Source organism: Mesoplodon bidens, assembly GCF_964165515.1.
Source record: "Mesoplodon bidens genome assembly, chromosome: 7".
Lineage (NCBI taxonomy): Eukaryota > Metazoa > Chordata > Mammalia > Artiodactyla > Ziphiidae > Mesoplodon > Mesoplodon bidens.
The window spans coordinates 70,593,049-70,610,261 of record NC_138164.1 but is presented as its reverse complement, the minus strand read 5'-3'; the positions used below and the strand labels follow the sequence as shown (position 1 = coordinate 70,610,261).

At 38.1% G+C, this 17,213-nt stretch overlaps 1 protein-coding gene across 1 annotated transcript in view; it reads left to right on the top strand.

Annotated features, from left to right (window-relative positions):
- DLG2 (discs large MAGUK scaffold protein 2) overlaps positions 1 to 17,213 on the top strand; it is a 1,231,136-nt gene that overhangs the window by 150,668 nt on the left and 1,063,255 nt on the right. The gene's annotated exons all lie outside the window — the stretch shown is intronic.

Below are 17,213 nucleotides of genomic sequence, written 5' to 3'. Positions count from 1 at the left end.
ATGGAGTTCCTTAGACTCATAGGAGTGGGAGCCAAATCTTAAGAGTATTTTGCCAAGCGCTGCAGGAGTGAATCTGACCCGGGAATGAACCTGCCCACTCAGTGAAGTTTGGAGCTCAGAGCAAGTCAGCTATCAGATGTGCTAGGGTCATTCAAATGCTAGAACTGCATTTTTAAAGACCAGGAAAAGACATCTGTTAAAACCCCCGTCTAGAATAAATACATTATTTTGTCTCTGAAATGAAACTTTATGAGAAAAAATAAAAATCATGAGAGAAAAGCATCTCTGTATTAGGCTATGCATGCCATTAAGCTTAATTTACTGTTTTAATATAAAATTAAATTAATAGTAAATTTAATAAAATTCACCCACTTCTTTGTTATTTTTCAGACTTCATGATATATATGTTGTTAAACATCATATATAAAATGACTTCTACAAGATGTGTTCATATAAATGTTGGCTCAGGGAGCATGGTAATGTGAAACAAAGGTATCAGGGTATAATGATGGAATGAGAGAAATACTGGGTACCTTCTTTTCACCAGAGGTTCTCCCATAAAATACCTACAAGGTAGAGAAATGAACATAATCAGTGACAGAATGACTCAGCTCAGTTAAAGCCAGAACACATAAGCCAAAGAAAATAAACCCAGGATTTTCTTACCTTGCAACTCTACTTACTTTTACTATATTCCAATCACAATAGCTGAAAGTGTTTTTCCTTTCAAACTGAACAGAAAAAACCTATCACCTGGATATGTGCTTCCGGCAGTATAGCAGAACAACAGTGACTTGAACTAGAACAGGGAGCGGTGAACCATAATATATTGGGAGGCCAAAGTTACCCTGAGGAAAATGACTCAAATTTCTTTACAAAAAGGTGATTTATTTTTCTGATTTTACTGATAATAAGACTTGGAGCCCCAAGGTGGAAAGTCAAATATGAGATTCCTATATAAACCTATATAGGTATATATATTCCTATATAAACCTGAGAGTAATTGGATTTTGAGTCTTTGTATTGTGTGTGTGTGTGTGTGTGTGTGTTAGTGTGTGTATTGGGGGTGCAGCGTTGTTGGTTCAGATGCCAATAAACTTTACATTTTAAGTTATGAATGCATGGCCAATTTTAATAAGTAACTATCAAAAGATCACTAATAGTATATGAATGTCAAACTACTAGAGGGATAAAATGTAATAAAAGAAAAATAAATTTTAATCAATCAAAACAGTCAATAAAGGATGAAAAGCAAAAAAAAAGATAAGAGAAACACAAAATAATATAGAAAACAGTTTCAAATATAACAATAATCACAAAGATAAATAGATTAAATTTGCCAATTAAAATAGGAAAATTAGCATTTGAATAATAAAAAAATCCACCTAACATGCCACTTGATAAGAGACACTCCTAAAATATAAGGACACAGAAAGTTTGAAAGTAAATGAAAAAAGTATGTACTATGCAGATGCTAAAAACAAGAAAACTGGAGTAGTTTACAAATAGACAAAATTGACTTTGAAATAAAATGGACTATTAGAGCTAAAGAAGATCATTATATGATGATAAAAATGCTTATTTCATGAAAAAATATTCTAAACTTATGTGCACATAATAAAAATATTCTTAACATATGGGAAGCAAAACAAGGTATAGAGGTAAATTAATAAATACATCATCATAATAAGAGATTATAAGATACCTCTGAATTATTACATCAAGAGGTTAAAAATTACTATTTCTAGTAGTATGGTATACCACCTCCAGCTAAAATACAAATAAAACCATTAAAAGGGCTTCCCTGGTGGCGCAGTGGTTGAGAGTCTGCCTGCCGATGCAGGGGACACGGGTTCGTGCCCCGGTCCGGGAGGATCCCATGTGCCGCGGATCGGCTGGGCCCGTGAGCCATGGCCGCTGAGCCTGCGCGTCCGGAGCCTGTGCTCCGCAACGGGAGAGGCCACAACAGTGAGAGGCCCGGGTACCGCAAAAAAAAAAAAAAAAAAAAAACATCTCAATAAAGGTCAATACACAATTTTTTCTATAAAAGTTTTGCATATATGTTGTTTAATTAGCTCTTAAGCACTTTTAATGTTTTTTTTTTCTTTTTTTGGGCCTCTCACTGTTGTGGCCTCTCCCGTTGCTGAGCACAGGCTCCGGACGCGCAGGCTCAGCGGCCATGGCTCACGGGCCCAGCCGATCCGCGGCACATGGGATCCTCCCGGACCGGGGCATGAACCCGTGTCCCCTGCATCGGCAGGCAGACTCTCAACCACTGCGCCACCAGGGAAGCCCTATTGAGATGTATTAAATGAGACTTAAATGCAGTGCATGCCATGACATGGATCTAAAGATTCAGTAAAGATGCCATTTCTTCCAAATTGACCTGTATAGAGTCAATACAATTCCTATAAAAATTCCAACAGGATTTTTTGACAAGCTTGACAACCTAATTTAAAATATCAATGAGAAGAGTAAAGGATAAGGAATAGCCAAGGCACTCCTGGAAAGAAGAGCTAGGTGGGGTTCTTGGCCTACCAGAAAACAAATACTGTATACTAAACCAATTCCAACGAAGACAGTGTGGAATTGGATAAGCGTAGTAACTAATTAAATAAACAGAGGGCCTTGAAACAGAAGTTAAGGGTACCAATTCTTGACCCAAGTTACTAACTCATCCATGCCTCAGTTTTCTTATTATTAAAAAAGGAATGAAAATAGTACCTACTTGATAAGGTTATTATGCAGATTTAATGAGTTAATTGAACACTTAAAAGTTTTACTTTGAGTTAAAACTCTTAAAAGACTACCTGGGACATTGTATAAGTATTTGTTAACTACTTGGAAATGGCACTGCAGAACATTGAAGAAATGAAGACCAATTAATAAATAGTGAAAAACAAGACTGGTTAAATACATAAATGAAAAAAACAAGGTTTTCAACATTTTAGAAGAAATGTAAGTGAATATCATTATGACCTTGTCATTAGGAAGTATTTCTTAAACAAAACACAAACCCATAAATGAAAAGATCGTTGGACTCATTTACATTAAAGTAATTCTGTTTATCAAAAGATACCACAAGGAAAAGGAAAAGCCGGATCCCAAAATGAGAGAGAGTATTTGCAACAGAAGTAGCCAACAAAGAATTTTATCGAGAATGTATAAAGACCTCTTACAAGTCAATAAAAATAAAAACAACCAGTATAGTGAAAAAATGGTCAAGAGACATCATCAAACATTTGAAAAAGGAAAGTAAACAAAAAATGAATAAACATGTAACAAGATACCAAATCACCCAAGTAATGAATTAATATAAATTAAGCCCAGTTCCATATTATATACATTTATATGAGCATAAAATTAGGAAGCCTGACACCGCCAAATGCTGTTACAATTGTTTCTTTTACACTACTGGACAATTTTAGAAAATAAATTGACATTGTTTTATGAAACTGAACATTATGACTTAGCACTTCCACCCCTGGTTATATATGATAAACTCTTATAAATATTCATTGACCATGGCAACTTTGTCCCTAAAAATAAATAAATAAATAAATAAAGCTTGGAAAAACAAATGTATATCAACAAGAGGATACAAATATAATTAATTTATGGTATATTCACACAGTGGAATAATATAGAGCAATACAAATGAATGAATGTGGATGAATCTTTGGAATAATACCGAGTGGAAAAACCAAGTCAAAGAAAACTGATATATTTGCATGAAGCTCAAAAACAAGCAAATCTGAACAATATCTTTTTGGGTAGATTCATATAAAATGATAAAAAGAAGTGCTAAAAATATTTAGGACAGTTGTTAGAGCATAAGGGATATAGAAATACAGGACTCATAGCAGAGAGTATAGTACAAAACTCTTTATCATATTCTAGTTTCAAAGTTGATCTTTATTGTATTCCTATACTTCAAAACTCTTTATCATATTCTAGTTTCAAAGTTGATCTTTATTGTATTACTATACTTCAAAACTTCCCTTTACATTACATATATTCTTTTGTATATAAAAGCACAGTATAGTCAAAAATTTTAAGTTACGTACCCTTAGGGTACATTAAGGTGGACAGTTTTCCTTTTAGACTCAACCCTTAAAATAAAGGTGGACCGGTAAGGATTTCTGTGTTCATTGCTCTGGTGTTGCCTGAAAGTGGATTTGAATTTTACTTTGAAGAGATGACAGAAATGAAATGCAGCTCTTCCAAACAAAGCAGTTGTTCATAGTGACATATCTTCTGCATCTGTGATAGCAGATGCTTTTAAAAGCAACAGAAAGAGGGAGCAGTAGTGGGTGGAATTAGAAGCAAATGCTTATTCATATGCTGCATTTGAAGCAGATTGGCCATGCTTCTTTCAGATACACTTGAGAACAATCTAATCTTAGCTGGAATTGAAATGTCTGGGACTGTTGAATTGTCATTGATAGGAGTTGGCTATTTTCTGAGTTTTTTCAATGATGAAATGAAGCATAAAACCACAAAATCATCAGGCTAGAATAGACCTTTCAAGGGAGCTTGCAGTTCTTCTGTTTTTCATTGGGTCAATGTAAGCAAAACCATGAAGCTGGCTTTCTTTATTCTTGACAACCACTGATATTAGGCAGCTCTTTTAGAAATAGAATCAGGAGGATACCTAGTCCTTAGCTGAGCTGCTTATAGCAAATGTACATGCATCCCTGTCCTAACCCACAAGGATTTCTAGAAAGGGATATACTATCATCACTCCAGGTCAAAATCATTCCCCTTTCTTATAAACCTTGTATCCAATCTAAATCCCTGTTTCTGCCATTCTAGACTCTTTTCTTTCATCTTGACCTTACAGAGGAGATCAGCTAGTTTCATAATTTAATAAACAGTCTTTCACTATAGTTGGAAGATTATAAAATTACTCTTCAGATTTTTACTACCATGATTCACTGATAGATATATAGATATAGTTATAGATCTAGATCTAGATACAAATATATACAATTCAGACTTGGTCCATCATTCACTGCCACTATATAATTATATAGTTCCTTAATTCTAATTATTAGTATTTTGGATAACACTGACTCCTCCAACTTTTTTTTTAATGTCTTATCTTTGCCCCCTCCAAACTTAGTATAATTTTTATTCCTGCAATCCAAGTCCCTGATAATGAGTCCTCCTAAAATGTAATTTTCATTACACTGTCTTTTTTACTTAATGGAACTACGTTGATTTCCGAATGTTTGTGCAATCAAGTTCAGCTTCTCAGGCTGGAATTTAAAGCTGTGTTTCATCCCACCTAACTTTATCTTGCCAGCCTTTTCTTTCTCATCAGACCTGAGTTTGAAGCTTGGTCGTACCACTTTCTAAATGAGTACCAGTTACTTCAACTTAAAGCTCCAGTTTCTTTACTTGTGAACATGAACAATAAATAAATGTTGATTTTTAAAAAAAAAACTGTCTCCACTTGAAAAAATGGATAAATCACTTTTTAAAAATGGTTAATAGAATTCCTTGTAATTATTATAGATTTGGCATGAGATACACTATAAAATTGGAATTGTAATGCCTATCATGTCGTACAGATTAAATTAGATTTCAGCAAAGCTTAGCAGAGTTGTCCCATAAGAGGTACTCAGTAAAGTTAAAAAAAAAAAAAAAAAACTCCCTCTTCCTCCCTTTAGGAAAAAAAATATTGGCTTAATGCTGGAGGAATGATCATGATAAGAGTAACTCATAGAGGAAATAAATATAGTACATGGTGATGAGATTTTTCCTTTACTAAGAAAGGCCTAGATGGACGAGGAGAATGCGAGGGAGAAAAACCGACTCTGTCAGACTTCCAAAGATGGAAAGCCCTTTGCATTCATGTCACAACTTACATCATGGGTCTCAGATGTGAAGGTTTCTTATTGAAAAAGACCCCAAACTTCTCGTAATTGGTGTTTGCTGCAGTGCTCCTTCTATTCATTAAATATTTGTAAAAGAAAATAAAATGATGAGTTCTCCCATCAGGAAGGAAGGAAGCAGCTGTTTAACCACATATACTGCAGTTGTGTATAAAGACAGGATGACCTTCCAATGCTTCTCAAAAACAGAAGAGCTTCACTACCTGATTTTAGCACTTTTAAAGATACCCTTTCTTTTTTCTACTAAAACTTTATTAGTTTTGGATCAGTAAATGCTGAGTATCCTTTACATTGAGGCTATCTGCTAGTGAAAGTAATTTTTTTACACTTTGTATTATGTATTTTGGAAGGCAGCAGGTAACAACTAAATATGAAACAAGCATCTGACCTCTTAGCAGGTAATGTCTAAAGTGAATAAAGTGAATTCAAGATCTGTGAATGAGTTGTCTTACGTAGAGTATGAATAAAATTGCAACCCTAAAAGTGCAACCCCAATACTATATTCACTCCAAAGTACTATATTCACTCCAAAGGAACTATAAAGTCCAAATAGCTTGCCGTTTCTTTCCACGTTTCAGTGTTCAAGGATTCTTTCAGTCTTTTCAAAACACGAGGAGACAGAGCTGAGTGAGAGCACAGCAGCAGATTGCTGCCTTTAACTCACAGCTAGAAGGTGTGTCAGATTCTTCTAGACTGACCTCTTGAATGGGCTGCTCACTGGGACCCAAATCACAGGGCCTGTGAACTGCTTTAGTGCAGTCTTATTTAAGTGTTTCCACCAGAGAACCAGAGACAGAGGGAGGTGAACACAGGGCTCAGGGGTCTATGATGTAGTATGAGATTGTATGTGCAAGTCACAGAGCCAGCAATTCATTTGAAGACTCGGGTTTGATCCTAAAAATCCTTGCAAATTTTACACTCCAGACCTTAATATATTCATATTTGTTTTAATATGCATTTCTCTTCATATCTATAAGTATATTTATAACCCAGGAAAATCTCTGTGGTTTCATGAAGCCCCTGGCATATTACAGCAGATCCTGTGTACACTGCAGAAGGACATAAGCAATTAATGTGTTACTGAGGATCTCTGGTGCCCATAACACCTCTACATTTGCATCTCTAGTGCACTTCCTCTCCCTGAGTTCCAAAAGTCCGCCAATAAGACATATTCACCTACTACGACAGGACCTTGAACTTCACACGCGTAAAACTTGCTTGGCATCTTCCCTTCCTCTTGTACTCATTCTCATGGTGAGTGGCACCTTCCAGGCACTCAGCTGCTCAAGCCAGAAACTTGGGAGTCATCCCAGACATCTCGTTCTCCATCAGCCCCCACCAAGTCCTGTCAAGTACGCCTCCATCTGTTATTCTCTCTCTGGACTGACATTGCTTTAATTTAGCCTTTTCTCATCATTGGCCTGAATTACTATTATAGGGATCACTGACTGGTCTGTCTGCTTCCCTGCCTACTCACCTACTACATCCCTAGTTTATGGCTGCCATTACTTTAAGATCCAGTCCAAATTCCTCCGTCTATCCAGCTTTTTATGATTTTGACCTATTCCTGCATTTTTAGCATCATATCCATATCCCACAGATTCACTTTGCCAACTTCCCCATATTCCTGCCACACTAGCAACATATTCTTAGGATCTTCACACTGGCCATTCTGCCTGTGCTTTTGGGGCTTTCCACATATATTCTATTCTTAGAATGTCCTTCCTCCCTTCTCTTTTCCATGTGGTTAAGTATTACTCATCTTCAATTACAGTTTAATGATGGAACTGCTGAGAATTTTCCCCCCTTTAACAAAATCCCAGTACTATTTTTTCTGCCTTTTCTCATAGGAAACCACAAACTTTTGGGCATTGTATATTATTGATTTTTGAATGAAAGAGGAATTGGTTAAGGTCTTATCAGAAAACTATATTTCTCCTTTAATATGTGATTTAAGCAAGGTAGTTTATTTTTAATGGTATCATAATTATCTCTATGACAGTACATCTCTAAAAATATAATTTAAATCTACATAAAATGTCAGACATGTACAGCATTTTCAGGACACACACACACACACAAAAACACACAGCCAAGAATAACATTGTCCAGAAAGTTTCCCCTGGTTCTTGCCTCCATTAGATTAACTGTACCTCTTTGTGCTCATAAAGTACTCCAGGATTACCCACAGTATAGCACCTAATCCCTGAGCTGTGATTGTTTCTTTCTGTCTGCCACTGGACTTGATAGCAGGTGTTGAATTTCATGTCTTTGTCTCTAGTCCTTAATACAGTGTCTGGCACATAGTAGGTATAGAAGTAAAATAAGCATATGTCTGAATGAATAAAAACATGAATGAATTTCTAGAAGAGCTATTACTTGCTAATAGTCTTTATGGACAATACTATGGGCATACTACTAGTATATATATGCCCTACACACTGCTAGTGCATACTACTACGATGAACATGAAAGATCATGAGGCCCTTATTTGTATTACTGGAGGTTAGCTATAGGAGGGTGGAAAATATACACACACACACACACAGTTGAATAATAATGGAAGGCACATATGAAAACTAACAAGTATATCAATGACAGGAAATAGCTCAAATAGATTTTAATATCATAAGCATATTATGATATAATCATAATATCATATGATATAATATCATCATATGGTGATATATATATATATATATATATATATATATATATATGGATGAGATGCTAAAAATATATGTTGATTTTCCATAACATTGCAGAAATGAGTTAATTTTCTAATAATAAACAAATTATTGAATTTAGTCAAAATTCATCAATCAGTCTTTTTACTTATGACTTGCCCACTACACCCATTCAAAATGGTCCATGTGCTTACTCTTCTCAGTGCTCATGCCATTCCCTCTGCCTGAATTATCTTTCAGTGTTAATGAGACCTTATAGAGTGACTACAATGTGTTGGACTGTGAGCTTGGTCCTTACCAAGACACTATTTATTTTAATAACTTACTCTCTTTCTCTGCCTAGCAAGTCCTTCAAGGCTCAGCTTAATTATCTCCTCCTTCATGAAGCATTTCTTGATTCCTAGGGGCAGAATCCATCAGTTCCATTTCTACAGGCTTTCATAACTTTTATAAACATCTCTTTCCACTAAACCAGAGATGGCAAATAGAATACACTCATTTATCTATTTAAAGATAGGTAGATAGATACTAAACATCTACTATGTGCCAGCCACTAATGCTACATTAGTGAACAAAGTAAGTGATTCTTGCACTTGGGGAGGCAGACAATAAACAACAACCATAATTAAAAAGTGAACTATATATATGCACCACATCTTCTTTATCCATTCATCTGTTGATGGACACTTAGGTTGCTTCCATGTCCTGGCTATTGTAAATAGTGCTGCAATGACCACAGTGGTACAGGACATGGCGGGGGAGGGAGAAGCTGGGGTGAAGTGAGAGTAGCAGTGACATATGTACACTACCGAATGTAAAACAGAGAGCTAGTGGGAAGCAGCGGTGCTTTGTGTCCACTTAGAGGGGTGGGATAGGGAGGGTGGGAGGGAGGCTCTAGAGGGAGGGGATTTGGGGATATATGTATACATAAGACTGATTCCCTTTGTTGTACCACATAAACTAACACGGTATTGTGAAGCAATTATACTCCAATAAAGATCTTTAAAAAAAAGTGAACTGTATAACATGGCAGAACGATATGTGCTATTTAAAAGGGGGAGTATGGGGGAAAGGTGTTACCAAGTTTAAATAGAGAGATCAGAGTAAGCCCCATTGAGAAAGTGACAAGACTTGCAGAAGGAGGGGGAGTGAGCATGTGAGAACAGCTTTCCAGGCAGAGGGAACAGCCAGTGTAAAGGTCCTGAGGTGAGAAGTGTGTCTTGTCTGCCCCTGAGATTCTAATTGGTCTAGAGTGGGACCTGGCCATAGGTATTTTTTAAAGTTTTCCCAGGTGATCCTACTATTTAGCCCAAGCTGAAAAACCCTATGCAGGATGTAGGATAACATAAATCATCTCAAGTCTCAAGAAACCTATAGTTTGTAGGAGATAGGCATGTGAACACGTATACTTGATAGTTTAACGTGGAAATTGCTGTAAGGAACTTGTGCACAGAGTCTTGTGGGAGGACTTACTTCTCTTTATCCATCCTGGGGGTTTTAAAGCTTTCTGGAGGAGTCTGTCTGAACTGAGTCTTGATGTATAGGAGGTAACTAAGAAAGGAGTGGTTGGGGGAGAGGTAGAGTGTGTGACTGCCCCCTGGGGGGTTTGGTATGCACATGAATTCCATGCATCAGAAGGAACGACTGTAAGTAATTCAATATTGACAAATGGAGATTTACAGGAGATGAAGCTAGAAACGTGGAGAGGGCTAAGATCTCAGAGAGGATTCTGTAGACTGCTAAGGCACTCTGATTTTATCCTGAGTCCAGTGACACACTAATGGTGTTTCGGAAGCCAGTGACAGGATTTGGTTAGCTCAAAATGGCAAATCGCTTCAGTGACAATGACAGGAAATTTTTGGGAAAGGACGCAGCTTAGAATAAGGCAGCCAATCACAAGGGTGTTATAAAGTAGTCCAGAAGAGAGCTGATGGTGGTCCTACACAGGGAAGTTTTGTAGAGATGGGGAAGATCTCAGAGACATATTAACAAGGTGTAGTTGGGCAGAGTTATGATCGATTGGCTGGGTGGAGGCTTGTTGCGGGTGGAAAAGCAGCAATGGGAAGAGAAAGACAGAGCCCAAGTTTTTGACTTGGGCACGTGGGGGATGGTTATTCCAGTCACCAGGATAGGAAACCCAGCAGCAAGAGCACATTTCAGGGAAGGAAGGGGCTTCCTGGTTGGAACATGCCACAGTTGAGGTGCCAAGAGCAGCGGGCATGAGGTGATGACCAGCAGGCCAAGAGTGTAGAGTGTCTTGGGATTCCACATCTTTTAGTATGGTACCAGGCACAGGAAAGCCTGTGCTCACTTGAATTTTCTTCTAGATGGATTCATGAGTGTTAACATGTTCCTAAGATCATTATAGAAAATGTTCAAAGCTCAAGAAGATATTTAAAAGAGCTTTAGCTTGGCTCCAATTTTTTTTTAAATAAAATAACAAAAGTCTAATTGGTACCAGGCTACCAAGTAATAAAATTTAGAACATATTTAGATAAAGCCTGGTCCAAAAAAGAAGAGACCAAGCAGGCAAACATGACACCAATTTGTTAATTTGACATTTCTGTTTAAGAGGTTTAAGGTGTTTTGTTTTTGTTTTACTACTTAAGGGAAACATTAGCTTAGTGGAGCAATATGTGCCCCGTAACATTATCTGCAAGATATGAACTCTGCAGCAGTAAGCATGTAGATACCTTTCTCTCCTCCTTGCTGAGGAAGATCAGTTTTGGGAATGATACCTGCCCTTTCCTAAATCCCAGTCTCAGCGTCACAGTCAGTTAGGCTCCTTCATTCAGTGAACAACACAGAGGGAACGGGAGCGCTGAGTCACAGAAGAAATCTGAGCCGAGAGACAAGAGACCTGGAGCCTCCATGCTCTCACTACTGACTTGCTGTGTGACTGAACAAGTGATGCCCCTCCCTGGTCCTCACTTCCTTTTCTGTGAAATAAAGGAGTTGGTTGAATAGTTGATGAAGTCCCTTCCCCACTCTCATTGTCTATGATTCTCTCATCACAGCTGCCTTTCAGAACTCTGCATATTCTTCTCAGTTGTTTATAAGGAGCTTTGAGAGTGACTCAGAGCTTGACAACTTGCAGCAGGAAGATGAACCATTATTGCAAGCCAACATCTTCACTCTGAGGAAATGCCTGGAGAGGGGCAGTGCCATTATAACACCCAGGCTGCTTTTCCTCCCTGCAGTCTCTGATTTTCCTTGGATGTAATAGAAACTGAACGCTTGCTTTTATGTTAAAGATCCTTCTCCTGTTCCAACAGAATGTTTGTAGTTCCAACCTAGGTGCCTATGGCATTTGGTTCTTTGTCTGGCTGCCTTTATTTGAGGGAAAGACTCTCTTAAGTATATATGATTCAAGGTAGAATAACTTTTCTTCTCAGTAGTATTTGAAGTGTAACATCATTCACAATCTACCAGCCCACCTTAGTGATAGTGGTGCATCCTTTTTCGGGATCCCATTTCTTTCAATAAGAAGCAATGTGGATTTGTATAGTGATTCCTAAAAGTAAGTCATTTAGGTTCTGTCATAATGGTTTTTTCATATTCACATACCACCTTTATTTATTGTTAATGATTTTCTTTAGATCAATTCACTTTTTAATTTAATTGTATACATGTACTAGAAATGGAAACTGGCAAAACTTGCTAATCAGTAGGTAGTTGTAAATATAGTTTAACATTTTAAAAATAGCTAAAATTAAAGGAAAAATTTTTATTTAACTCCTAAAATTATCTCAGTCCATTTGTGGATCACTTTCCCCATAAGTGATAATGGCAACACTGGCTTTTTGTCCCAGAGGGAAACGTTACCTCATCCTTCAAGTTTGCTCACTGCAAATACAACCCTGAAAAATGGCCCAAGTGGAGAGTGCCCAGGGTATTTCATTCTTTGCATACCCAGCAAGAACATGCAGGAGCTTTCATGGCTCACAGTGAATTTCTGCTTGCAATATTCTGAAGGCCAGCAATCTGGGCTGGGCTCAGCTGGATGGGTTCTGTTGATCTAGGCCAGGCTTGGCTGATCTCACTTGGGGGCTGCTGGGCCTGAAGTGTTTCAGTTGCAATGGATCATCTCCACTCCTCATAGTCTCTTTTTCTCCAGGAGGCTAGCTCAGGCTTGTTCATGTGGCTCTGGTGGCAGGTGTCACAAGGAGAGAAGTGAGGCCTCTTGAGGTCTGGGCCCAAACTGCCACACCATCGCTTTTGTTGCATTCCATTGGCCAAAGCAAGTCATGAGCCACCCCATTTTCAAGGGGTAGATAATAGACCCCACCTCCTAATAGAAAGTACTACAAAGACTTGTGGCTAATTTTGCAATCTGCTATAACATCAGATTCAAAGAGGTGTAGATTTAAATCTAGACTCTGCTTAATCTCTCCGAATCTCAGTTTCCTCTGTGTGAAATGAGGATAGAACATGTTTACCTCATAGTGATGTAAATGTAAACTGAGAAGAAGTAGAGGAAGAACCCAGAGCAGTGCCTGATACATAGTAAGTGTGCAATCAATAAAAGTATTTGTTATTAAGCCCCAAATGTCCACATGTTCGTTTAACCAGCTGTGGTTTACTGTACCTTCCATGATTGTTTTCTGTTCCCTGAAATGATGAACGCATTTGGAAACCCAGGCATTCCCTCCCTCCACACCCCCACCACTCATTCATTCATTCTAGATCTATACTATTAACTGTAACTGGAATTCTGAGGCTTCTTGCATCTACATGTCACCTCTTCTGCAGCTCTGTGGGAGAAGAATGTGCTGTTGGTCCATGAGTGGGGAAAAGGCATTGAGAAGAAGGATGTACACATGGGCACTTGACATTGGTGAACAGAGGGAGGGAAGGGTACCATGCTGAGCCACCAATAGGAAGATACGGTAGAGACAAAACTGGTCTCTTCATAAGCAGTTCATTGTAAGAGTTCTGTTGGTACGCATCCCTCTGAAATGGGCATGATATAGTCATAGGTTTCTTCTGATTGCAAGAGGAGGAGGTGGAGGAGGAAAAAGAGAAAAAGAAAGAGGAGGAGAAGATGGAGTAGACAGAGGCAGAGATGATTAAGGAGAAAGAGAAGAAGAAGGAGAAAGGGAAGAGGAAGAAAGGAGTAAGGGGAGGAGGGGTAGGAGAAAGGTATCCCAAGTAAGAAATAGCTAACCCATCAGCCAAAAACTTGTATTCATGCCAAAACAGGATTTCTCCTTTCTTTCCATGTACTCTCCTTTATAGTGTAGGCCTGTGTGGCCTGGAGGAACACAGAGTTGGGCTATTTTGAACGTTCATAAATGTGTGTGGCCTCAGCTCACTATTAAATAGAAGTGCTAACTGTTCTCTAATTTTAGCCCATATCTTTTAAATGTCAAAAGACAGATTTTCCTCCAACCCCCTTTCCTAGTCCTCAAGCTTAGAGTCACGAGGATAACTTCACTCTGTGAAGAAACTGGCAGAAAAGAATAAAATGCAGAGGAAATTTTTGGACAAATTGATTTTAAAACATATTTCTAGTCCAGTATCTGGCCAAGTAGACACCAAAAATATATTTTCTGAAAACTAAATTGATAAGGGGGAGGAGAAAGGAGAAAGAAAGATGTCCTCAGAGACAAGGGTAATGAAAATCAAGGAACTGTCCATTACAGGATTCAGGGAAGATCCAGGTTCTAGGAATTGACCAGCAGTAGATTTTAGAGCTTTCATATTATTGAAAGCAAAGCTGATAAATGGGATGGGGTACCTATGCAGTACTTACTATTTTCCAGGTGGTACCTATTATGTGATACCTCCTATGGGATAGACATTGAAAAACATACCTGTTTGAAATACAAAGCTATCCTGTCTTTCAAGAATCTTACAGTTTATAGAGGAGAGATAGACAAAAGAGCAAATGATTACAGTTGTGCAAGATTAGTCAAAAATATGCCCTGGGGACTATAAGTGTGCACAGGTGAGGTACCTAACCCCAGGAAGGGAGTGAGGAGAGCCTTCTTGTAGGAGATAATACCTGGGCTGTGTCATATAAAGTCAGTCATATAAAGAAGTGAGCAGAGGGCAACATAGTCAGTGACAAGATGGCATGAAACTGCAAGGTGACTGATGTGGGTGATTATCAGTAATTGGGTGTACTTGGAAGCTAGGAAGTGAGGTAGTTCTAGAAGACCTATGGGCCATGACATAGAATCCATCTTTGTTCTACAAATATAGATTTAAAGTCCATAATGAATTTTTCAGTCATTACTTATTTGATGGTCCATCCTTCCATACATTCATACATCCCACCATCTAACCACCAACTCCCACCTCATCCATAACTGAGTTGAGAACCCAAATGTCAACAGAGGTGTTTAGTTGGGATTAGGCACTGCTTCCAGTTGACAGGAAACCAAACTAGCAGTAGCTTAACTGGAGCGGAAGTTTGTTTCTCTCTCATAGCACAGCTCAGGTATTCAGTACAGGGGTAGGTCGCTACTTTGTCAGTGACCCAATCTTTTCCCCTCTTGCTGATCCACCCCAGATGGCCTCAATCTTAAGTCAAAATGGCAAGACAAAGAGGAATTGGGAAAGGGAGCATAAAAACCCTATCTTTAGGAATATTTCCAGACACTGCCACAAAATACTTCTGCTTACATTCCATTGGTCAACGTTTATCACATGACCACATGTAGCTGCAAGGGAGGCTGTGAAATATAACCTTACTTTGTAACAATAATGAGTAATGAGCATTATTATGTAGCAGTTATGAAAGATAGGTAGAATTTCATGAAAGAGTCATCACTCATATATAAGCAGCTTTTTAAAAACATTACACAACACACAAGACTTATTTTAAATCCAAATTGAGCAATATGGCCTCGTTTCTCCAGAAACCTCATTTCATACCATACTGGAATGCTGAACAGGGTTAGCAGTCCTTGGAAGCTTATTTTCTTACTTTCTAGGATTGTCTGAGCGCTCATAGAAGAAATTTCCTCTTACCTCTTTATATTCAACTAAAAAGTTGAAGTTTTGTTAATATAGTGGAAGAGGAAAATAGATATTGTGAGATAACTCTGGCCAAAGTCAGGCCATGTATCCATTTTATACAATAAGTCAGTTGTGTGGCCATTGGTGGCTATGGAAGCCTGGAACTCAGGGCTTCAAACCTTCAGCAGTCCAGCATCAGTGTTTGATTCCAACTTTCAGATTTAAGAGATACCCTTTCTTGTAACAGTATCAAGCACAGCACCTGACACACAGTAAGTGCATGATGAAGGTGTGTTGAATTGTATTTATTTGCACACTCTAGCAATGAGGTTGAACACATAAAGACATCTATATTTTATCAACCATATGTTTATTCAGATTGATTAACTCATTCAATTAACATTCATTGAGCTCTTAAGGTCTTGCATGATGCTAATTGCTGGGATAGTTAGAAAAATTATCAAGTTATACCCTCTACTTTTAAGGAGCTCCTAATATAGCAGGAAGGCAGATGTATACACAACTAATTTTGATAGTTTGGTAAGTGCTACACAACACCAAGGAAATGCAATGAAAGTGTGTTATTTCAGCCTGATTGTTGGAAAAAGGCATTACACAGGAGGTAGTACTTGAACTCAGCCTTGAGAGATGAGTATCAATCCACCAAGGAGTCATCAAATGTATGAATAGTTCCTTTAATGTCACGTTGTACCAAGTATCTGTTCCAAATCCTAGTTAAGCAATACAGCCTCTCTTCCCCAGGAAGCCTCATTCCATGCCATGCTCAACAATTGTCTAGTTATCTACCAGTATACTTTGCAGCTTCTTTTCTCACTGCCTAGGGTAGTTTGAGTTTTCATATATACCAAAGAAATCCCTTGTCGCCCTCTAGGTATCAAAATCATAATCACCCATAAACCAATTATTCAATACTCTCCCTTATTCCTTTTTTCCATTCTTCTTTTCTATTCTCTTCAGTAACATGCATGTGTCTAAGTTAAATGCTACCATTTACACCCCACAGCAAATAAGACATTCGCCTTGTCTTATTTTCTGAGGTGAAATCAGTTTTTCAGCTATAGTGAGTGCGCCCCTGGAAGTGTGTCACTGCTGCTCTCTTCTCACCAGCAAGTATTTTTTGTTTTTCATCACAGAGTAGTTATGTGTTTCAGGCTTTGAGCAACATCTGAGTTTCTACCAGCTGTGTTTTGCGTTGTCCTCATTTTGTATAATTAAGAAAAACAGGAAGCCAATCACTTAAGTAAAGCTGACCCTCTTCATTCTGCAGACCCAAGAAAGGACTGCATCAGGCCTTTTTATAGTACAGTTTTCACAAAATTTATCCTGCAATCTGCTTGAAAGTGGAATGAGGCTAGAGGAACTGTGGCAGTGTGGTGGCCTTGCTCTTGACAACAAACAGCTGTGCTTTTCTGAAACCACACGGTCTGGTTTAACACTCATATAGTTGTCGATTATCAACTCAGTTTGTCACATCGTGACAGAGGATTTCCCCTGCCATTTTTTACACCAGTGAAATCTTGGGTGACAGGGGGCCTTTTCACTTAGCCCTTAAATTCTCTGTGCATCCAACTTTAACCATTTTTTTACCTTGATGTCTATAGATACTTGTGAGTGAGTTTCTAAGGAAGCCCTAGACTGT